We start from the raw sequence: 26,021 nt of genomic DNA, 5'->3' as shown, positions 1-26,021 counted from the left end.
GAGAGATCAACTCAGTGAGTGCTTAATTTCCTTTTAAATTCTATCTAAACCAGAATGGTGTATCTTGATAGAATTCAACTGTTCATGTTTGTTCAATAAAGAAAAAAAATCTGGGACTAATTTCATTTTCTACCTCTAACTCTTCTAGATCTGAACTATTTATTAGTTTTAGGGCAGACAGCTATAATCATTGGTAATTATAATTAGAGAGTCTACTGCGGCTGAGTACATATGGTTACTCTGGTTCAGTATTTTAACACTACTGAGAGGCAGTAATGGCATAGATGATAAAAGTAGAGATGGTTAAAGACCAGCAATGTTATAAAGCCTTGAACAAATCACCCAACCTCTCTAAACCACACTATGTTCATCTGTAAAATAAAAATGATAATGGTACCTATCTCATAAGTTATTGTGAGGAATAAATTTATTTATAGTATATACACGTAGATATTATTGGATAGATATGCACGCAAATGACATATAATTGGTAATAAGCATTATTATATAGTATTATTTATTTTTAAATGCTTTCTTCATGGAACCAGGTAGTATAATAATCATTGTCAACAAAATTTTAATTACAGACCAGACACCATTTTGTAAGTTTGGTAATTCTATCTGTTTCTCACCCTCTGCCCCTCCCTCCATCCCGCACAACTTAAAGTTCTCACACATTACATAGTAAATGTATAAATAAAATTTTCAACAGTGGGGTCTTGAAATTACTTGCTGCTGGGGGCAATATAAGATGTATTCAGTTTTACTGAATGTGGCTGAAAGTACATAAACATATACTGAAACCATCTGCCTTCTTGTGCAGTTATGTTCAACGAATCTCAAGATAGTACTAGAGCCAAATGACATTAAAAATATCTGATGAGCATCTTTTGACCACCTGCATAGACTGGCATCAGGAAACTATAATTCCCTTTGCAACTACTTAGTTACAACTATTCTTTTAAACAAGAATTCAATAATATTTTCAGCGAGTCCTACAAACCTTTAAGAATATGATAAAATTTATAGACGTTTACTTAGAATAAAAATATGCATATATACATACCAGGAATTGTTTGTATGTGACACTTGGGTCTCTGAAGTCTCCCTTGGAGGCCATCTGTACACCTGATTTATATAGATGAAACAAAATAGAGAAGACATACTCTAATAACTGTGATAAATATTTGTAAACTGTTAATAAAATAACTTATTTCATATTATACTTATAGAATGTAAAATATTGTATGCATATTGTACATATACAATATTTTATGCATATTGTATATATGATAATTGTGTATAGGTCTATACACACAGATATATACACACAGAGACGGAAAAAGAGAGAATTAACCTGAGTAATACAGACAGGTTTTCTTCAAAACTTTTTGTGTCATTATTGCTTGGATAATGGCTTTATATATAAATTTCACTTTATCAGTAGACACATCATTTTAAATAAAAGAAGTCACTATTTTTTCTTTAAGAAAATGTCTCAATGATAATATTATATTTGGCAAGAACATGTTACCAAATTAAATATATTCAGCTCATTATAGATGTAGAGTGGTACTTTAAACATCTACATTCACTTTTTGCCTTTAAGCACTTCTAATTCTCAAGTGTCTATGTACTCGCTGAGAAGATCTTCACAAGTTTGGTAATTTAGTCATGAAACATTAATTGACTCTCAACACTGTATGTTAAACTGTTAACCTATATAGAAAGATGTAATGATTTTTAAAAGAGAGACTAGATCTTTTAATTTCTAAGGTTCTTAAAGTGATTTGGGCAGGAAACAAGATTAAAATACAATCTGTATTAATACCCTGAGTCCTTCTGCCATTGGGGCACGTGTGCTTCTCTCATCATCACTGAAATGGCACTGGCCAGTCTACAGTACTTGAGCGAATTCTTTTGTTTACAAACACATCACATTTTTTATTTATGTTTACCAGTAGCTCATCTGTTCTCCCTTTTTTTAGTGCAGGTGGTTTCAAGTCACTGCTATGTGCGAGTGAAAATGCCATCCTTCGGAAAGGAGAAGCCTGCTGCTGTCACTGGCAATGTGCAAAAGGCGCTGGCGTGTCCTCTCTTTTGAAAAACTTATCCCTTCAATGTAAAGAGCCTTAAGCAAATCTGCAAAGCCGGGGAGCCTGTATGAAAGAGAACTGTGATGCTAGAGTTGGCACAATCCTAGTTGGGTCTATTCATGTGGGAACAGCATATGTGACCCAAGTGATAAAAGTTAGAAGCATGCCAATGACTGCATTCTGAAAGTTAAATGCAGGCCTTGCTACTTCATAAGTCAGTTTTGTTTTTCTTCAGAAATTTGCATTCATTATGCAATGCACTTTGGAATGTTTAACTATGCGTTAATAAGAAAACATTTGCTCTCCTAAAGAAAGCCAGAGAAAAACACATAGACTTTCTTAATATACATTAGCAATCCTTCATACAAATCAATAGCTGAAGGCTTAAATGGCAGCATCGTCACCCAGTCACTCATGTGATGCCAGCAGGATGCCTCACTCAAGCCGCTTTCCGAGCCTGGTGGAATATTCATTTGGCATAAGCAAACAGAGGATTTATGTCTTTATATACAGTCAAAATCCAACGAGTGGAAAATAATTTTACTTTTATATTCGCTTCTTTCTCTGAAACTGTGTTAGATACTGGCACACATTTGGTAATTTTCTATCTCTAAACTTTCAATTTACTAACAAAAATTATACATTTTAACAACAGTCATAGGTTTTTATGTGTGTGTATAAACTTTTGATGATTTCAAACACTGTTAATTATGTATAAAGAAAATAATAAACCTAAAGAACCCATTTTTGCAAGGGAATCTATATATTGCATCCCGTACCTTAAAGTATAGCAATCTGAAACATAACAGAATAGTGATGGTATTTATAATTCCTTTGACCCTATTATGACAATGAAGTGAAATATATTTTTCTAAGAAGTGAGGATTTGTCTGATATTTTCTCTAACAAATTTGGTTTTCTAACTATTTTTAAGTTTTATTAGATATATAACACACATCCTGCAATTGAAGTGTATAATAGGATAATTTCTAGTATAGATACAGAGTTATACAACCATCATTCCCAAAAGAAAGCTCGTACTCACAAGCAGGTACTCCCCATTGCTCCCCATTCCCAGCTCTAGGCAACCACTCCTCTACATTTTTTATAGATTTGACTAATTTAGACTTTTGATATACATGGAACCCTACAATTTGTGGTCATTTGTGGTTGGATATTTTTCACTTAGGATAATATTTTCAAGGTTTATCCACATCTAATACTTTATTCATTTTTATCTCTGGATAATATTCTATTGCATGGATATACCATTTTTTATTTATCTGTTTGTCAGTTGATGGATATTTGAATTGTTTCCAGTTTTTGGTTATTGTGAATAATGCTGGTATGAACATTTGTGTGCAAGGTTTTGAGTTGAGGTTTATTTCCATTTATCCTTTATGTTTTCATTTCTCTTGGGTATGTACTGAGAAGTGGAATTGCTGAGTCACGTGATAACTTCGTCTTTGTTTGAGGAACCATTCAACTCTCCTGCGAAGAGGCTGCACTATTTTACACTCCCCCCAGCAGTGTGAGACAGTTCAGATTTCTCCACAGCCTCTCAAATGCTTATTTTATGCCTTTGATTATAGGATATGTATATGTATATATGTACTTGAGCTGTTTCAACTATGATTTGAGGGCAGTGTCACCCTCAAAATGGTCTCTCTAGAAGACTAAATTAATCACTATTGGAATCATCTATTTGTATACTACCTAGGGATTTACAGATTTTAAGGTATACAACATGCAGAGATACCCCCAGCTAAAATTAAATGTACTGGTAGATTTTTTTCTTTTTTACTTTACAAACATGGTCACATTTGAGTCTTAAGTCACTGCAATTTTCTTCTTTCATAGGTAGATCAAATATAACTATTTCCTTTATAAAGAAACTAAGACTCAAGAGATTAGGCAAAGCCCAAAGCCAGCAAGCATTGGGGGACAGGCAGGACACACACAGCAAGCTCTTTTGACAGATGTCCTAGCACACCATTTTTGTGGAACCTGGTTTCTTCTTTAGAATTACAAGGGTGCACTTGCAAATTTCTTTATCCCATTAGCACACATTCATTTATCACATAAACCAGCTGTAATCTGTTAAAGACCAAGAACATGAGAAAGCAGAATTCTAAACAGACAGGGTTTTAAATGATATTTCAGTAGTGAAGGGCTGGGAAGTTTAAGATTTTAGTGATAATGTTATCGTTTTGCTTGAGCAGTTCAGGGGCATGCGAAGCACCAGGAAACAAAAAGAAGGTAGGTAGTATTAAGAAATGAAAATAAGTCTTTAAACATCTTAACAATAAAGATTCTATGAGATATCCTTTTTTACAATCAAACTAGTGAAATATTAAAAAGTGATAACAAAAATGCTAAAAGTATAATGAGTTAGACACACTCAGATTGTACTAGATTATGAATTGATATAATCTAATTGGAAATGTGTTTGCAAATAGGTAACATAAATGTTAAAAGAGCCATATTCTTTGGCTTTGACTCAGTAACTTCATTTTTAGTAGTATTTCTCAAAAGAGGAATAAAGATACAATGAAATGTTTTAGATGACTTTTTTTGAGACTTGTTTTACTCTTCAAGAAATCTTATTTTATGTCTTTATATGAACTACATTTATAAAATATAAATGTTTATATTTTTATAAAATGTAAATATACATTTCCTTTGTTTTTAAGGAACCTTTTCTTCCATTAGTCATGGGAACACCTGAGTGAAGGGTATTGTGATGTATCTTGGGGGTGAACAGTTCTATGTAAGCAAATTGATTCCACTCAGATGACAAGTGAAGTGACCCGAGAGTAGCCTCACGGCCTTGATATTCTCTCCCACCTAAAATTAAAAAAAAAAAAAAAAAAAAAAAAAATTTAAATAGTTTAAAATCACTTTAAATCTGTGCTTTGCTGTTCGGCTTAAACTACTGGTGCTGCCTGGGCCACTTGCCCTAGGACATGCCCCACCGCACCCCAGGGTTTGTGATGGATTCGCCCCTTCTTTCTGGGATTCAGCTTTGGGGTGAGAAGCACTAGCTTCTTCTCAGGATCCTTCAGCATGTCAACTGTGCCTACATTCTCTTTAGTTCTCAACACCACCTACCTCACTCCAACTTAAACACAGAGGAAAGGAAAATCATCTTAGCTGCATTACAAAATGTCATCTTGCATTATAAAAGATGCCTAGAACACAGAAGGCAGAACACATAACTTCCTTTCTATGCATGTCTGTTTTAGAACTATTTGATATCTCAGTTTACTTATGAATTGTCTTCATATTAAACTACTGCAGTCCTGTGTGTGGTCCTATGTCCAAACCTGTATTTCTCTCTGAAGTTTAAAGATCTAGAGAAGAAAATCTAAGGATAATGACATAACTGTTAAGATTACTTGACTTTAGAATACTTAATATTTTCAAATAATGACAAAATAGGAATTCTGAAAAGGAAGAAACATGAAGTGACTTTTAGTTTCATAAAAAGTTTCTAAATAAGAATATTTAATTTTTATTTATTTTATATATATTTTTAAATTTCTATCTCTCCACTCCCTCCCCTTTGTCAACCATCAGCTTGTTCTCTATATCTATGGCTCTGTTTCTGATTTGTTTTGCTTTGTTTATTCATTTGTTTTGTTTTGTTTAGATTCTACAGTTAAGTGAGATCATATAATATTTGTCTTTCTAGGAATACTTTTTTAAAGAAGAAAATAAATGTATAACATAACTATATAAAATATCATAGTATATAGACTCATATGATAATAAACTTTTACTAAAAGAACTTTTGTTATAATTTGAAATGGAAAATAATATTTGAGAAGATAAGAAAGTAAGCTATAAAATTAAGCTGGATAAATGTTTCATAACAACAGTCAAATGGCATAAAATCAACGATATTTTAGGATGCCCTTTAGAAACACTAACGGGATAAACCAGCGATTTCTGTTGGAAAGAAAATCAAATTCTCTCCCTCTAATGTAAATGAGTAGAGGATTTCTCTGAAAGCTTTTAATCCACTCCAGCAGTCAATCTCCTTACAGGGAGAGCTGTCCTATTATTTAGACATTTCCAGTAAAACTCTACCTGAATTAATCGTGATTGCATTGTAATAAGAAAATAAGAACCAGTTTGCATGTGCAAATTCTGCTCCTTTAATTGAGGAAGGAGTGTGTGGTAAAGTCCATCACAAACCATAAAGGTTCACACTGTTAGGAAGTCCCTTCCAATCAGAGAACATAAATAGTTCTTTCTGGTTTGGAGTTTTCTAGTGCAGCCAGGCCTATGTCAGGGCGTGGGAATTCGAGAGCCGCTGCTGGATTCTGGGGCAGAGATGAGTGCAGACTGTTAAGTGGTCTGTGGAGCCAGAGATCCGAGCTTGCTCTTCCAGCCGCACTTCCCAAAGACTCCGCCCTTTTCCTCCTAGCTTTTCATAAACAGCCTGGGGGGCTTCGTACAGCGTTCTTCGTGCAGCGCTCGGAACACAAAGGCCTCCAATAGCCTCGGGCTCCGGTGGGGAGCGCTGCACTCTGCCTGGTCCTCAACGCCTTGGCCTTGCTCTATGCTCGTTGCCACGGAGAAATGAATTCATCCTGCCCAATGCAGGCACTGTTTGTGCTGACTCCAGAGATTTGCCATCAGACCTGATTACATACAAACCAGCCCCTGCGCGGGACACCCCGGATGCCAGTGGAGGATGCCTTGGTCCGTCTGGGCTGCTATCACAAATACCACCGACTGGTGGCTTATGAACAACAGAAATTTATTTCTCACAGTTCTGGAGGCTAGAAGTTCAATGTCAGGGTGCCAGCACGATCAGATGGGGGCCCTCTTCCAGGTCACAGACTTCTCCTGTGTCCTCACATGGTGGAAGGAGCCTCTCTTATAAGAGCATTAAATCTCCTCATGAGGGCTCCACCCTCGAGACCTGATACATCAACCCCAAGACCCCACCTTCTAATACCATCACACTGAGTGTTAGGATTCAACATATGAACTTTGGGGGCGAGGGAGGGGGATACAACCATTCAGACCATCACAGGGGACGTGACTTGTCTAGGGCTTCTGGTGGCATAAATTCTACCCAACCACCCCAAGGACTAGGTAACTGGAAGTGTCAGCCCTTCAGACTCCACCATGACATAATCGTTTCGGTTTCATTCCCAGACACTCCAGCCTCAGAATAGTAAGTTTTCCTTATAGTCCTGACAGTTGGTATTTGTGGAAAGCACTTTCTGACCTCGTTTATGCTTGAGCTTCTGCCTGAGATATACATTTTTTTAATCTTGTTCAATTAGAAAATGGTGAATCTCCCTTGAAGACTCTATTTTTTATTCCCTTTCAGTGCCCTACTTAAAACCTTCACATTGAATTTCTTGATTTCTATGTGTTCTCTTATCACTTTGTATTAATCAGTTAGATAAAACTTATAGAATTGTTTTATGATACCACAATTAAATCATTATCGGTGGGATAAGGGTAGTACCTTCAGTGCCCCATATAGAATTTTTTTTTTTTTTTAAGTTAAGTAAAGCCCACAGAATCTGGAAGAATATATAAAAAAAAATGTCTTTAATGGCCTTGAGCATCCATGGCTTTTGATATCTGAGGAGGATCCTGGAACCAACACCCCATGGATACGGGAGGACAACTGGATGATGGATGGATGGATAGATGGATGGATGGATAGATGGATAGAGGATGGATAGATAGGGAGAAAGATAGATAACAGATAGATAAATAGATAGACAGATAAATAGATAGATAGACAGATAGACATCAAACGAACATAGATCCTTACTAAATGATTGTTGCATTTAGCTATCTATTTTAAAAAATAAAACAAATTTCAAAAAATCATTCTTTTTGATAAAAGAGAGGCCTAGAGTATTCTTTAGTGGGCTCTATGATTCATTTAGGGTGTTAAAAATTTCTAAGATGGTGACAAATTCTGTCTTGGTAAATTTTATGTGAGCAGTTCTATGTGAGTTGGCCAAGTTAATGGACTTGACCCTTCTTGCTAAAGGTAATGGACTGATATCAAAACTTAAGTACAAATGAAAATCTAAATGTCTATGTGAAATACAGATTTGAATATCCAGCTGGTGATAATATCACTCTATGTTAAAATTAGTTTTAGTTCCTCAAAATGTATGATTTTGACCTTCTCCAGAGTTCCCTTATGTAATTCATTTTATTGTTAATGAAAGAAGAATGTCAGACAATTTTTAACACTTGAAAATCACAGATTTTGGTCTTCGACATATTTTACTTTGTAGCTGAGCCAAAACAGGCAAAATGATTGAGTGGTTAATTATTTCTCTAGTTCTAAACTATATAATTACTATCTATGATTTTTAATCAAATATTTTATGTGATTAATTTCATTGAACATTATTAGTAGCCCTTTGAATTTTCTGAATTTATTCAGAATCAGTAGTACACATTGGGAATAATAAGCTAATGCTATTATTAAACATATAAATAATTTGTATTTAACACATGAATAATGTAATTTATTAACAATTTCTACATGAGAGCTGCTTTATATGCCATATCTATCATGTAACCTGCTTTTTTTAAAGTACAAAGTTGAAACACAAGAATGTGATTAAATATATGATTTGAAGATGAAACAATAATGTTAATAAATGACATTAATTCTCAAATATGCTTGCAAAAAGAGGAAATTTTAGGAAATATACTGAAATTCAAATAAACGTAAAATATCAGTTGCTTTAACCTACAGTTAAGTTTTTCCTTGAAATCGGTATTACTGAAACTAGAAACGTATAACTGTAGATCAGAATATATTCTTTAAAACTTTCTTGTGTTCATGCCAAGAATAGAGAACATGTAGGTTTCCTTTCCAAACTCCAGTGAACATATCTGACAGGACTGGCAACTCAGAAAGATGCTGGAACGCACACGAACTCTCTCACAATGGCAGTTAGGAAATGAATGCATTCTGCAGCTCCTTTTCATTGCTCATTGCCAATTTGCAAATAGTCCCTTTTTATAGATATTTGGAACTAACTTTGCATGCAAAATTTAAACATTTTCAAGAATATGTATGACTTTTAATGATATCCCTATGAAAAATTGTAATTAGGGTTGGAATTATGTGGTGAAAAGTAAAGATAAATACTTGTTCATATCATCAGTTATTTTAAAAAATGAATTAACGTCATAAAGTTAAAGTTACTTAAATAATATATCAAAGATACTTTAAATAGCTAGTTTGGAAGTACTGAATATACAACAATATGTAGACTATTTTAGAAAATGCAAAATATCGATTATTTATTTTGTGGCTTTGACTTATTGTCATTCACAGAAATAACTATAAGTTCTATACGACTTGTTTTTACTGATTTAAATAGTTTTACTCAATTTACAAGTATAAAGATATGAGCCAATGTTCCAATGTATTCACAGAATTTCATATTATCTTTATATCTCAGGGAGATATATTAAACTTTACAAAGAGGAATATATCTTAGAAGAATTATTAGAAAATGTTATTTGATATTTGTTTGGTTTTAATATTCACCTTCATATTATACTCAAGGATAAAAAACAAGAAACTATCTGCATACAAATAAGTATTATTTGGCATTTTGCATTTAATTCACAAGTTATTTCCAAGAATTTTTTTCTTAGAATCAATTGATGCTTACCCCAAGACTACAAATTAAAATATTCTCCACCACTGACTTATTTTTTACCATTTTCAATTAATTTGCAGGGATGATTAAGCAAAATAAATTGCTGCTACTGAAAGTCAATTTAAGAGGTGTTTTTTTTTTCATTTTTTCAGTAAATAATAAACTAGGTATTTGAAATATGGACAGAAAATTAAATCAAATCCAAGCATATGTAAGATCGTCAAAAATAAACTATAACCCAGAGAATAAATGTTCATGTAAATAGATATTCTTAACTATCAAAAAATTGTCTGAAAGAAGGATTGGCCTTTGATTCTAAATAAATATTTTGAACAATTATTACTGTGACAGTGTTACTTTCTAATACAGAAAATTTACAAAGAAATTGAGAGAGGGAGAGTGTTTCCATTGTATCTTGCCTTGACTTCATAAGACTTCTTGGATCTATGATTTGCTGTTTTTTGAAATTTTTGGAAAATTCTCCGACAGTCCCTCTTTAAATATTGTATCCATAGCATTCTTATTCTCCTTATGCGAGATGACACACTGTGCACCCAGTGACTTTTACTTCTTTTAGCTAAAAGCCCCTTCTCCTCCTGTCCTGTTCCATTCCTGCCCCTTTCGTTCCTTCCTCCCTCCCTTCCTACTTCCCCCCCTTCCTTCCTCAGTCCTTCCTTCATTTTACCCTTCATTCCTTTCTGTAATATTTTCATAAGTGGGTTTCCTTCAGAACAATTACCTATACTGATTCAAAAAGACTGTGACATTTTTGAGACTTGACATGGCCCTGGAGTCACCAATTACCTACACAAGAAGAAAGATGACTCAGAAAGTTGCTCAGCTGCCAGAGGAGAGGCCATATTTCCCACTGTTCAATTCCTATGTGGCAAAGTGGTAATGAATACAGGTGACCCACACAGACGATAGAACAAAAAATATACAGAGATCAACGGACCATGTTCCCTTTCTCAGGGGACAGAATTACAGACAAGATGTATTTTCTATTCCCAAGGTAACATCCTCAGCCAATGTCTGTCCAGTGGGATTTCAAGGCCATTCTGCTGTTTCCCATCTCCCTCCCTTCCTCCTTCCCTTAAATGGTAGTTTCTATTGTCTTTGTAGCGTTTCTATTTCCTAATTACCGGAAATCCATGGCATTGAACTAGAAGCTATCACTGTGAGAGTTTTTGTGTTTGTCCACTGTGAGGGGATGAGCGTATTTTTAATGAGAAAAGGAGAGTGACCTAATAGAGCAGTTGATAAACTTGAAAGGGATGGTTGTAGGCATTAGCATGATGTAGAACTGTTTCCCTTTTCTTTATTCCAGGCAGGGGGTGGGATTGCACTTCCCAGGTGTTAAGTCCGGCTAAGTGATTTCCTTTGTTCAATGAAACGCAGCTCGAAGCACCTTTGGTCACTTCTGGCAGGATTTTCTAGAGTCAGTGCAGGGTTGGTCATATTCTCACTTTCCTTCCTTCATAATTACGGACTGTATTTCTGGGAGAGTTGCTCCCAGAGTCTGGTTATTGGAAAGAGGAAAACACAGAACCTTTAGGGAGCAGATCTGTGTATGCGGAGCCAGCCAGCAGTCAACCTTCTTTGCTTAAAACACTGAGGTTTGGGGTTAGTACTCACCACAGCAAAGTGTGCCCATCCCTACTGACTTAAATATCTGCCCTTGTCGATATGCAGCTTTCCCTAAACTTAACCATTTACCAAATGGGTGGTATATATTGTGATGTTATTCATTTAAATAGAGCAAATTTTTAAAATCAACACAAGATTATGGTACTCACCCCTTTCAAACTCGTTATTTTATTAAATCATCTGAGCTTTCACATACTATTCATTTTTTTCTAAAATGAGAAAGTCAGCAATTTATTCCACTTTCATAATAAACTGTAATTATCCTATATTAGAAAAAGATTTTTACTTTCTGAAGTCAGATTTTTTAAAAAATGATTTCTAACAACACAAGGGTATAATTTAATTTCTGCTGACATCATAAACTATGTGAGTTCAATATAAGTAGTTTATGAATGACAAGAGAACAATTAAGTCAAATTATATCCTATAGATTTATTCCAAAAGAAAAGTTTTTATAAAACTCATGTTCTGTTGAAATTCAAATTTTTAAAGGACAGTGAGGCACATTACCTTCCCTACAGAGTCATGACTTTATAAGTAAGATTTAGTAAAGATATTTATGTTATGATAGGAAAAATTTTCACATAACTAATATACAGTCACAGGTCCTATTTTAAGTATTTTAAATGTATTGCCCTTTTGTTAATTTTTCTTTACTCTTCAAAAGTCTTCGAAAAATCACAAACGACATCATATAGTGTTCTTCATTTTGTTAATTACAAACTGAAAACACCATAATACTCATGTCAGAAAAACCTGGACATATACTATATTATGAGAAACTGTGAGTAGATCAAGTAAGATCAACCAAGGGTCCCATCACATTATCATGTTCTAAATGAGCAAAGTGCCTTGACTTCTTTAAAGATTGTGTAAAATCTCTTCTTTCACAATTAGAAATGAACACTTTTCCAAAGGGATTACATGAAATTATGGGCATATTAACAACAATATTTTCTTTGTATACAACAATTAAGCCCTTGCAGTAAATCAGAAAATGTACTATATCGATGCCGCCTTCTAGTTTCTAATTTTATACCCTCCTTTACATTTTCATTTTCATTTTCTGTCCTTTAGTTTAATCCTCAACTCTTTCCTTGTCAATTCATATGAACCTTCTCCTTCATTGTTGTCATTTGTCTTTTTAATATACACTTCAGGTCTGCTTAAAAGTCATCAGTGGGTCTTCATCTCTCATGTACAAATCCAAAGCTTGTAGTATGATATAATGGATTATTAAAGATATATTTGTAACTCCTTCTAGATCTAGTGTCCCATTACTCCACAGAATGGGAAAAAGCTAACCACAAGATTGTGTGTGTGTGTGTGTGTATCTATCTATCATGTATCTATCTATATAGATATATATCATATATCAATCATATATGTAGAAATATATATATCACATTTTCTTCATTAATTTACCCATTGACAGATGTTTAGGTTATTTCTATTATAAGTAATGATGCAGTAATATGGGAGCTCAGCTATCTCTACAAGGTATTGCTTTCATTTCCTTTGGGTATACACCCAGAAAAGGGATTGCTGGATCATATGGTAGTTCTGTTTCTCACTTTTTAGTTTTGTGAGAAACCTCCATACTGTTTGCCATAGTGGCTGTATCAATTCGCATTTCCACCAACAATGTACAAAGTTTCTCTTTTCTCCACATCTTCGCCAACACTTATTATCTCTTCTATTTTCTGAAACAGAGCTGAAAATCAAAACTGAGCCTTTCAGTTTAGAATTTCAATCTGTCAGCCAGCCATAACAAATTTTAGGAACAAACTCTAGGGTATAAAAGACATAGTTTTCTTTGCCAGCAAGATCAACTTAAATGTTATTATTATTTACTTATTTACTGTATATGATGCCCCAAAGCAAAGGGATGGTGAAGCTACCATTTATTATAAACAGGCACTGGGCTGTGTACTTTAAGCTCAATTAAAAAGAAATCAGAATCCATCTAAGGAGTCTTTGTTACCAAGTGAACTAGTTGAGTTTTGACTTTTGTGGGTATGTGTGTTAAGTATTTGAAAGATTTCCCTAACTTAATCACTTCCTCAGTATTCTAAATTGCACAGAGTTTAGTAAAGATTTGGCAACACCTATGACCCACGCAGTTTATTTACACAGATGGGTTGCTCAAAAATTAAAAGTTCATAAATTGAGGACTGCTTGTGCTGAAGCATGAACAGCAAATTTAAGTATGGCTGCATACAGTAAATGTATATTAAGCAGGACAGAATTTTAAAATTTGACTTCATGACTTCGGAATCTAAACTAATACAGGGAAGCCTGTTTGGTGGTAAAAAAAAAAAAGAAAGAAAACATTAAAATATAAAACAAAGAAACATATTCATGGAATAATAAAGGCAAAACTACAGTTTACTACATAAACCATGTATACTTCATAACTTTGCTAACCTAGGCTGACGTTATCTCACATCTTGACCCACTTGGCTGTGATCAGATGGATCAGTTGTGGGTTAAATATTTGTTGACATTTTTAGAAAGTATCCCCTCCTATTATTCATTTTTAGAATGCAGCATCCAGTTGTGGAGATCACAGAAACTATTTTTCATAAACTCATAAACTGTATCACTTTTATCTACAAACACTTCGTGAGTTCCAATATAACATTGCGGCAGGAGAGGAATGATATAGCTTTGCAAAAACTGGAAATTTCTGTGTGAACAGAATCCTTTATCTCTGCTTAGTCTGCGGGGAAGTGTTACAATGATGAATGACTTTCAATTCCCCTACTTTCCTCTCCTTAGCATTACAAATTTTCATTCAGTACCTGACCCTCCTGTCTGACATATTGTACTTCTTGGACTGAAAAGTCCCATTTTGGAGGTATTTGAAACTTCCTGTCAGCAGTGAATCAGAGCAAGTTCAGTCTGTTTATAATTTCTGTCATTTTCTAGCTTATATAGCATGCTATTATAACTAATATTCTGACTTAAATAAATATCTCCATCATTGAAAAGTTGCCTTGCATTAAGTGATGAATCGCTCATTATAAAAGAGAAAATTGGCCTTTTCAGAAGGTATGAGCCCTCAAGGACTAGGAGCTAAGAATCTAAAATCCTGAATTTCACTCCTTGACCTTTAATTTAAATTTGGAGTGGCTTTTAGCCAGTAGTATAACAAATCACAGACAAGGCAGGTTTTATTTTGCCAAGCTCAAACATAGATGTAACAAATTTTGTCTCCCCTTCGATTTTACATAAAAATCAAATAATGAGGGAGAATGGATGTGTTCTTTCCTCGCTTAAAAGAAAACAAACAAAAACTGAAGATGGCGATTTAAAAGAGACATAGCTGTGCATGGATCTTGCTGTAAATTGAAAAAATGCATATTTTTTTATATACTGGTTTTCTTAATTTTCATTCTCTCTCTCCAAAATCAGCGAGTGAGGTGCGCTTGTCTGAGTCAGTGGGACCTGAAAGCCAAGAGGCCCGCGTGGCGTGCCGGAGAAAGCGTGCGCCTCGCGCAGCGTCCCTGGCGGAGGGGAAACGAACTTGCATAGAAACGGGGAGACCAGCAGTGCGTGGGTTCCCTCCCGGCCGGGGAAACAAGGCTAAACCGCCCCACCTGACACCCGGGAGGAGGGCAGGCTCCACGAATAGCTCAGGCGATGCGCCTGGATGTCCAGTGGGAATGTCACAGTGAAATTTCCCGCTGAGTGGTGGCTTTAGGTCACAGCAGACAGAAAAGCTGAGAAAACACATCTGCACATGTGGACAATAAATCGTCTTGTGCGTCAGCAAAAGTGTGAGGAAGGCCTGCTCCTGCGTTTAAGGTTGCGTCACCTTCATGGACCATGCCGGATCTGAGCAGAATCTCCTTCATCCTAGAGCCTCTTTCCTCACCAACTTTCAGTTGAAATCATTTGAAAGCAGCAGCATGTAGAATATTCAGGAAGAAAACATTATTTTGGAGCGGGACTCGTCAGAGGCCAGAGAGGTGCGCAGCAAAGGAAAACAGGAAGGATGATAATTGTGAGACAAGCCTTCCTTTACTCATGGTGGGACCAGGGTGACAGAACTGGGGTGAGAAGACGTGTAATGACTGTGGTGCTAAAAATCGCAAGGCATAGTTTGGGTGCCCTGGTGACACACGCCTCTGTCCCAGATAACTCTGTTCCAGAACCGCGCCAAGAGCAGCCTCCCCAATGCTCCTGAACGGCCAGCTCTGCAGTGCCACATAATGCAGCTTGACCCCTTGTCTTGATCACTGTGACAAGAGCACAAGGTAGGGAAGAATGTCAACCTGTGCTTGCAGGTGGCAGGTGCCTCTGGAATAGGATTTATCGGACCCCGTGTTGGATGTACTTCTGTGCAGGTTGATTAATGTGGCTGCAGCCACAGCCTGCCCTGAGGTGTTTGGCCTGTGTCCATTGTTCTACTGCCAGCATAAGAAAACGGATTTTTTTTTAAATTGAATTTAATTGTGCGTAAATGAACATTTACACATAAGAAAGTTTCAATTTGAAAAGGAAGGACTTGTGATGTGTAATAGTATTTTGGAGGCATTCATAATTAAATCAATAATAATAATATGAAATTTTAACTTGAATAATAAAAATATTTACATAGTAACTTATGATGACAAGTTTTCTCTTCTTCCTCAAAAGATGCTTTATTTATTATTACATACATATAAACGAAACAAGTGCTATAGCTTAGGTCTGGACTAGGTTCAAATCTTAGCTTCTCCTTTAACCCTGAGAAATTACTTGCTCTCTGTATTCTTGCTTTTCTCATCTGTAATTGCACATCGTGGTAATTCCTCATTTATGGGTTTGTTGGGAGGATTATATGTGTTAATATATGTAAGCCATTCAATAAATGTGAACAAGTATTATAATTAACATTGCTATCACGAATAGCTTTTTATGAAAATTATGTCCTCAAAATACTTAACACAGAATATTATATAAATACAAAAGGCCAATAGCCTATAAGACTACCCATAATATTATTTTAATTACTTCAGATATGCAAATGCACAGAAAAATAATCAATTGAAATATTAACATATTAAAATTAATTGCCTCAGCAGGGATTCAATGCCATTATACATTCTGTACTAATGTGACAAGAGTTCAAGGCAAGAGACAGAGTCAAGAGAGATAGCACTTGTTTGGCTTATATGTGTGTAATAATAAATAAAGACTTTTTTGGGGAGGAAAAAAACTTATAAGAAGTTACTATGTAAATATTTTTATTACTCAATTTAAAAACTCGCTTTATTATTATTATTGATTTAATTATGAACACCTCCAGAACACTATTACCCATTGCAAGTCCTTCCCTTACAAATTGGAGTTCAAAGCAAGAGATATAGTCAAGGAAAAATCCATGCAGGGCACTATAAACCATGTTGAAGGATTTTTATAGTTGTACTAAAAACCATGAAATCAATTTGATGGTTTTCATCCTTGGAAATGAGGGTGTCTTAGAATGGCCTTTTGGAAAAACACACGAGATGGAGGATTCTAAGCAGTAAGTTTATTGTGCTGTGCTCTCTAAGGATACCCTATACGAAAAGAAAGGCAGAACTGGGCAGAGGGAGAGAAGTTCCACCAGGCAATTCCAGCTGAGGTTATAGCGCATTTTACAGGAAACTGAGTCTTGGATGGTCCTTCGGCATTGCCCCAAGTTCTGGCAATAGATGAGGATTTATGACTTTTGTAACAACCAGTCACTGGCCAACCTTGCTCCCAGGGAGGGGGCTTATTCCTCAGGAAAAGCTCTCAAGATTGGCAAGTCACTTCCTTTAGCCCTGGAGGGATTGCCTTTGAGGGCTCAGTTTTGTGTTGAAAACAGTAGCCTCTCCCAGGGACTGGGAATGTCCCCTGGCTGTTCTACCCTAGGAGAAGGGGTCTGGGAGGAGAAACCACAGACTAGACTGGTTTATTGTTTTGATAAGATTGTTCTGGCTGTGATGTAGAATATGAATTAGTAGTAATGAAATGTGGACTGAGAAATACCTGTATAGGAGGAAATACTGTGATTCAGGGCAAAGTTAATTAAAAATTGAATTAGGGTAATGGTGGTTATGGAAATAGAGAACAGCTGAGTATCAGATTAGTGTGGAGATAAAATTGATGGGTTTAGGAATAGATTGGGCATGGGCCATGAGTGAGGATGAGGTCAAGGACAAGGCTCTGTTTCTGGCATGCAGGACGATGGAGTCATAAAGCCATTCCTTAGATTTTGAATATTGAAAGGGTCACATTGGTGGGAAAAATCACAAGGAAAAGTATAGCATGCTGAGATTGAAGTAATTATGTACCTTCAAAGGTCGGTTATGAGTAGTGCATAGGATTTTGTGATGTAGAATTTGATGCTTAGGATAAAATTTGAAGTCATGGGTTTAATCAATGATTACCGAAGCCATGCATAGGAATGTGGCTCCCTCTGTGGATCACACAGATTAAGAAGGAAAGTAAACCTGGAAGATATCTTCAAGAACACCAATATTTCACAACCAAGTAGATGACTGAAGAATAAACCTGTTGACGTGTAGTCTGACTGATGTAAATTTAAGGGAGTATTTAAAAAATGAAGGACTAGTCAAGAATGTTGACTACTACCACGTTAATACTGAGACACACATCGGCTAAGATGAGACAGAAATTTCAGTTGGATTTCGTGACAGATTTAGAATGCAGTTTGGAATAGATTGAAGAATTGGAAAATGCATGAAAGGCTAAAAAAATTGGGGCAAAAAAACACCAAAACCGAAACAAAACAAAAAAACAACCCTTAAAACTAATTTAGGAATTTGGTTTTGATGGCAAAGGAAGGATACACTATGCGACACTTTTATAAACAAATCAGTTCATTAATCGGAACATGAGTCAATATCCCAGATGACAAACCTCTTCTTGCCACTTCCCGTTGCTACCCCTACTGATAACTACTTCCCTGACTTCTAAAAACATACGTTCCTTTGGTGGTTTGTTTTGTCAGTTGTTGAGTGGAGTGAAATTACAATATGGCATTTTACTTCCTTGAAAATCACCTAATGTTATGTTTACTGACCATATGGTTATTTACTTATTTATTTTTGTGAAGTTTTAGAAAGTATTTTGACCATTTTTCTGCCTTTTTAAAATTTATTTGTAGAAATTCATCATATTTTGGGGATAAAAGTACTTTGTTGAAAAAATGTGTTAGGAATTTCTTGCCATTTGAGTTGCATTTTTTTCTAAGTAGTGATGCCTTCTTGGTGAACTAAAATTCTTCATTTTAATATCTTTAATTTGTCATCTTTTTAACATATGGTTAGCTGTGTTCATCTAATATTGCATATTCCAAAGTCAAAAGATATTTTCCTATGTTTTCTATTAAAAGATATAATTTTACCTTTCAGTTAGGGAGCCACAGTCAAGCTAGAATACATTTGTGTAAGCTAAGGGCAATATACATTTTTTTCCATGCTTATTCGAATTGACTCAGTACCATTTACTTAAAATAACTATTCTCTACTCCCAACCTTCACTCCCTACTCTGGACCCTGCACCACTGAGCCGTATTGATCATTAGGTAACACGTATCTATAACACTTCTTTCGCACACTCTACTCTATTTCACTTGTTGGGTCAGATATCTTTGTGCTAGCACAGTTGTGTCCTGTTACGATTACTTTATAGTAGGTTTTGGTGTTGGATATTGTAAGTTGTGTAGCTCTGTTTTCTCTCTTTTATTTTCTTCAGGATTGCCTTTTTTATTTTAGCTGTTTTAAATCTCATATGAATTTTAGATTCAGCTTGGGATTTTTAGTAAAAAAAAAAAACCCCACCTGATTTAGATTTAGATATGGGTTGTAGTGAATCTATAGACACACTTGGAGAAAATTAAAGTTTTCTATCCATAAACCTGATCTATATCACCCCATTTAATGTCTTATAGTTTTCAGCATAGAGATCTTATATATTATTTCTTAATATTGATTCTAGACTTTGATTTCTTGATCCTATTATAGTCACATTTTGAGATATGCTTGTTTATTGATAGTATTTATAAATATACTTTTTTTTTTCTGTTGTCTCTATATCCAATGACATGGCTAAGGCACATATTTATTCTGTTAGGCTTGTCTGCCAGTTCTTCTTATTGTTTTTAGGTATCTAATTATATTATCTGGGAGTAAATTTTCCTTTCCAACTTTTATGACACCTACTCCTCCCCTCGGCCTGCTGTGCTGGCGAGATCCTCCCTCACAATTTACACAGAGGTGGTGATAGTGGCCATCCTTACTTCATTTCCGATTCTAGGTGAACATTTTCAATAATTCAGTATTTCACCATGAGCAAAAGAATTATATTGGGTTTTTATACAAAATCTTATTAGGTGCGGAAAGCTCTTTACCTTTAGCGTGGCTGGAAGTTACTATTATTATTATTTTTTTTAATCACAATTTGCATGTTGTATTTAGTCGAATCTATTTTCTGCATCTATCAAGATGTTTTTTCTTTATTTTTTTCCTGTTAATGTGGAAAATTACACTGAGTGATTTTTGAGTGTTAAACCAACAATGTATAACTAGTATTAACCCCACATCGTTCATTATATTTGATTATATTTATACATATTAATATGATATTTGATATTGATGATATGTCTTGAAGTTCTCCCATACATGTTCAGAAGAGATTTTCATTAAAAAGTTTATTTCTCCCTGGCGCAGTATCTGAAAAGGGCTGGAAGGGCCGCCACGGTCTTGATGACTTGGAAATCTAGGCTCCTTCCCGAGACGGCATCTTGCGCCGTCTGCGCACAGGCTCACAGCGTCGGTGTTGGGGAGGCAGACAGCTCTTAAGTGCCTGAAACCCTAAGTGACGTGTCTCAGAAACAGCAGAAGCCACGGCAGAAACCAGTTACGGTGCCCAAGCTGCCTGCGGAGAAGGGTTCAAGATGTAAAGGGACCTCTAAGTGGCTAGATGTTTTCTTAACATCTCTACAGTGACTTTCAATACATATTTAATTTTTGACTAAAGCACATTACGAATCTTGAGCTTAAATTTTTTATGTAACATGTATCCCCTACACTCTATGGTATAAAATCATTTTCCTTAGATATGTTAAAAATGCAACATAAATCTTTTATTTTTAAAAGTATTTATGTAAACTTAAAAATATCAAAATGTAAGAGAAATATTCCTAATGAATGCATTGTGATGCTCTGATTTCAAGAAAATTGTATTATTAATAGGTTATCAGGGCAATGCACTCCTAATAATCTGTGATTGTTATCCTGAGTATTATGATTTTTGCTTCCTTGGAATTCTATTTAGAGGATTAGGCTTCTTTCTGTTAATTCTACTTCATAATATTGGCTTCTTTCACAGGAAGCTATACCATTAAACTAATCTGTTAACTTTGAGGAGCTTTTCAAAACAAAATTTTCCAATACTTTTAAACCATAATTTCATGAAGAAAATATTCCTCTTGATTTATAATCAAGAGGAATAATTTATAAAATTAACATGTGATCATTTACTTTGCAGTATTTCATGATGGGAAGTGGCAAGAATTAAGCAAACCACAAACAGGGACGTACAGTTGCCTTGCTTCCGTAAATGAATGATTAAGGGATAGCCATTCTGCCCTTTCTTTTGGTCTCATACACACATGCCAAAGACCTTTATTCAAGATCTGTTAAGTGCTGGCTATTCTGCAGGGCACAAGAGTGTACACGCGTGCGTGCACACACACACGCGCGCACACACACACACACTATAGTCTCTGCCCTTAAACAGATAATGGCCTAAAAGGAAAAATTAGAAAATTAGATTTGGTCACAGAGACACTATTTCAAAGCCGTTATAAATTCTGCACTAGAGATACAGTTAGCTCATTAGAGGGATCCAAAAGGATAAATGAAGAAACACATTTCTTTATAACTTGGTCACGTTTTAAAGTTGCATTTTCACTTTTCTGTATTCAGTGTCTTTGTGAACTTTTCCATCACTTCAAAGAACTTGAAGTTTAGGGAAATTCTTAGAGTCATTTTGAAATTCCTCCCATGTACTCTGCTTTTATTGCTAGTGGCTGCCACTAGGTGATTAATGATTGTTCATTAAGTATCCTTACTGTGGCCAGACTTTTCATGCATAAACAACAAAAGAGGAACCAGGAATAGTACTGCTTAAAATTTTCACTGGTTCCTTTTCATGAATTAAAACACATACATATTTTATATGTCATGTAAATTATTTAGCTTAAGTTTCTACATATATTATGTAAATGTATATTATAAACGTTAAAAAGCAAATAATTCTCAGAACAAATTGTATACTTTGTTACTGATTTATACTGGGATCAACTGTTTCTCTATATATTCAGATTTATCTTTCTCCAATCTTCAGGCTTCCCCAGAACATATTTTGTTTGTTTCTTGTATTTCTGCTTTTTTTAATGGCTAGTTCATCATTTAACATTCATTCATTAAACATTTTAAAAATAATGTACTATGCATACAACATTGTACATCCTTTCTGTTTGAATCTCTTTATTATTTGCTACCTACATTGTTCCAGGAAATATTATCTTTGTACTGGTCAAATTGTTAATCTCTTCTATTTTGAACTGCCTATTTAAGGAGAAATAATTCAAGTTGGTCTGTGCCCTATATCTCCTTAAATCTCTTAGCCAATACCATTTTCTTAACTCTTCTTCAATGGGTTAAACCACTTCAACTCAAACTTTGATGTGTGTTAAAATTATGTGGGATATTTCTTAAAATCATCCATTAAAGCTGGGTGTAGACCTAGCACGGTACACCATAGGTGATTTTGAAGCAGGTGATTTGCATGATGCAGATACTGAGAAATACTGAGATAAACTAAGAATAGTTATGTGTGAATTTATTATTAAGTGAGCAAATTCTTTTAACACCATGACTTTAAAATTTGCATTAAGTATGACTACTATGGTTGCGAGAATAATGGCCTTCTCAAAGATGCCCACATCTTAATTTCTGTGAATATGTTAGTTTACATGGAAAAGAGAAATGAAAGTTGCTAAACAGCTGACTTTAAAATAGGAAGATTATCCTGGATTATCGGATAAATCCAATAAATCATAAGAACACTAAAAAAATGGCAGAGGGAGGCAGATGGAAGAGTTGGAGGGACTTGGAACTACAGAAGGATGGTCAGAGACATACAGCATTGCTGTCTTTGAAGATGTAGGGAAGGGGTCATGAGCCAAGGAGTGTGGGCAAGGAGCTGGGAAAGGCAAGGAAGTAGATCCCCCCTAGAGACTCGAGAAGTAACGCAGCCCTGTCTACTTGACCTTCTTAGTCCAGTGGACTTCTAAAAGAAATATAAGATAATAAGTTTGTGTTGTTCGAAGCCCCTAAATTCATGGTAAATTGTTACAGTTGCAATAGAAAACTCATGCAATTATGTGACAAGATTTTTTTGAAAAACTAGTAAGAAAACACAGAAAGCAACAATCTCCTTCCCAAAGCTTCCTTATTTCCAGTTCTCCTGCTAGTGAGACTCATTTTTAATCAGTCTTCTCTTTAGTTTATTGGTGTTCACGTTCAAACATTATCCTTATGCTTCTATTTTCTGATTTTCCTAATTGAGGTAATATCAATCACTGACTAAAACTGATAAAAAATTTAAAAATATACGCTTGTCTTCAGCTCCCATTATCTCTTCTCTTCTGAAAAACAAAAACCTTTATAGTTCATCCCTTGTTTAGATTTGTATGTCTTATCACATTAAATTCAATAAATATCACTAATCATTCCTTTTTGAGGTAAATGTGTTAGGAACCTAATTTAACATTCCAGCTTTTTACCACCCTTCCCACTGCAACCTTCTGTCAGATTTAACACTATATTTATAACATCTAAGTTGTTAACACTTTCATTATTTTGTAGAACTATAATAATTTTATGCTCCATAGTTAGGTAAATTGTAAACATTAACCACAAATATCAGAATTTATATTGTCAAGAGCATCTAAACATTGTTCCTCATGGGTTAATAAGTTTCTTCATTTTCTAATTTGTATTTTCTCCTAATTACTTAATATTAGTTTTAAATCAACATTGCATGCTCTGAAAAACAGTGTTTGTAATAAACATTATAATATATGTATATTATATAGGTAAATGTAGATATGACAAAGTTTGCACATAATATCAGAGAGTAAATGGAAATACATTTTTGCAAGATACTTATATTTCAAATTATGGGTATAGGGCTAACTCTAAGTAGACTAGAATAAATTAAATGCCCTAAACACCTAGTAGGGGGAAAATGATGCAAAGAAGAAATAGCCAATAGAGGAAATAGAATAATAAAGAATATTCATTTAAAATAATGAAGGCAAGAGAGAAGATATAGAAAAAGAAAAAATATGGTGGGACAAGTAGAAAGAAAATAGCATAATGTTTAACTGAACTCCAAACCTCTCAATAATTACATTCCACATGAATGGTTAATTATGGCTTTTAGATATTCCAAATATAGACATATTTTATTATGCAATATTAATATCACCACTGATCTTTTCTGAAAGTCTTTAAGCTTTGGAAATCTGTGAAAATTGCAGTGGCGGACAGAAGTTGCCAACAATTCTAACTTTATCTTTAAAACTTAAATTTTATCATGGGAAACACACATCACCGATTTCCTTGAAGTGACAGGCTCAATTCATTCATTTTAAAGAAAATGTCTACTAAATACCCAAGCTAGAGTCATCATAATTTGGCTGTCATGAATTCTTCCAAGCAAAAACGGTATTCTTAAAATTAAAAATTGACAACAGGGCTGGTAAAATAATACAAAGTACCAGATTATCAAATCAGAAACACAAGTCTCAGAAATCTTACCAATTCTAAGCATTCTAATAATTTTGTATATTCAAGTAATTGCAAGGCACAGAGAAAGCATGAAGGAGTCCAGGGTTTCAGTGCCAGCTCCCAGTTCCTTTCTTGCATTGGTAGAATGGTTTCTGGCCCAGATTTATCACACGATGTCACTGAGTGAGGTGTGCAGCCCTTACTTACACAAGAGAGAGCTATGACTTACACAAAAGTCACAAGAAATGTCCATTTTTTACTTTACTATTAACATAGTTCACATGAAAATTTTAGGGAGCCATGTCCCATAAACCCATAGATCCTGGGTTGGATTAACATAATCTGACCTAGACAGACCAGATATGGACTCTCCGCTAGTAAATAACATTATTTGTCTTCCAGGAGGCCTATCATTAGCATGTTATGAAGAGATTTGACTAGATCATCTTTCTTACTTTCCCTGGCTGTCCCTGATAAAGTGAGAGAATGGATTGTGGGAGTTCTCCTAATCTTTTGTTCCCAACTGAAAGGTGAATGGGAGAGTTCTAACTAAGCTTTAAAAACAGGTAATTTATATTAATCAAGATAATCAAGATTAGAATCATTAATAGAAAGCTTCCTAATTGATTTTATGAAGTGATCCTTTACATGAAACCAAATTTTAACAGAAACATTGTACAAGGGGGAAAAAACCTAAATGTATATGTACATGTATACATACATGCATATTTTTATATGTATGTGTTTGCACAGTATTTGCACATACATGCATATTTTTATATGTATGTGTTTGCACAGTATTTGGACATACATGCATATTTTTATATGTATGTGTTTGCACAGTATAAGTATTGATTAAATAATTTTTTGATTTTTTTTTCCTTTGGGAGATCAATGTAGAGAAAATTATCTGTCTGTGTAGAGTTTTTCCTATAGAATAGTTCTACACGTATCTTTTTTTTTTGTTTTTAAAGAGAATTCTAAATAAGACTAACTACATTTTGGGCGTAGCTATTTAAATGCATTTACTTTAAATGCATTTGTTCATAAGTATCACTTTGTTCCTGATACTCGATTTCTTTTTCATTTTTTAACAAAATAAGTTCAGGAACTTAATCTCTCCCCACAAAAAAAAAAAAAAAAAAAAAATCGAAGCTCCTGTACTTTTGGTAGAACATAAGACAAAATAAGCTGATGAGGAGTAAATCCATTCCTTTGTGGTTACCAGAGGGGTAGGAGGCTGCGGGCAGAGCAAAATGGATTACGGGGTCAATTGTATGGTGACAGATGGAAGCTGGACTTTTGGTGGTGAGAATGATGCAGTGTGTAGCTGAATTACAATGTTGTACACCTGAAACTTATATAATGTTATAAACCAGTGTTACCACACACACACACACACAAAAAATTAAAGGAAGCATTTCAAGAAGTTGGCCACTGTATCAAATGCTGCAAATGAAGTTAGCAAAGGTGAGTACTGGGAATGACTCAGAGTTTGACAAAAGATTCCTGACCTACACAAAACAATTTCAATGGTCTGTGGGGAAAAATACAGATTTCTGTGGGTCCAAAGGTGAATGATATCCAAGAAAGTCAAAACCTTGAGTTTGTTAAAGCTCTTCTAAGTGTTTAGCTGTAAAGAGAATCACGGCAGTAAATGGAAGATCATATTCATTTATGGAATTTCATTTAAAAAGTGGGAGATACGGCACTGTATTTCAAATCGGATAGAAATGATCAGTAGAAAGAAAGTTCTATAATCT

This window comes from Pteropus alecto, unplaced genomic scaffold (genome assembly GCF_000325575.1).
Source record: "Pteropus alecto unplaced genomic scaffold, ASM32557v1 scaffold65, whole genome shotgun sequence".
Lineage (NCBI taxonomy): Eukaryota > Metazoa > Chordata > Mammalia > Chiroptera > Pteropodidae > Pteropus > Pteropus alecto.
Note: the sequence above shows the minus strand (reverse complement) of the source record.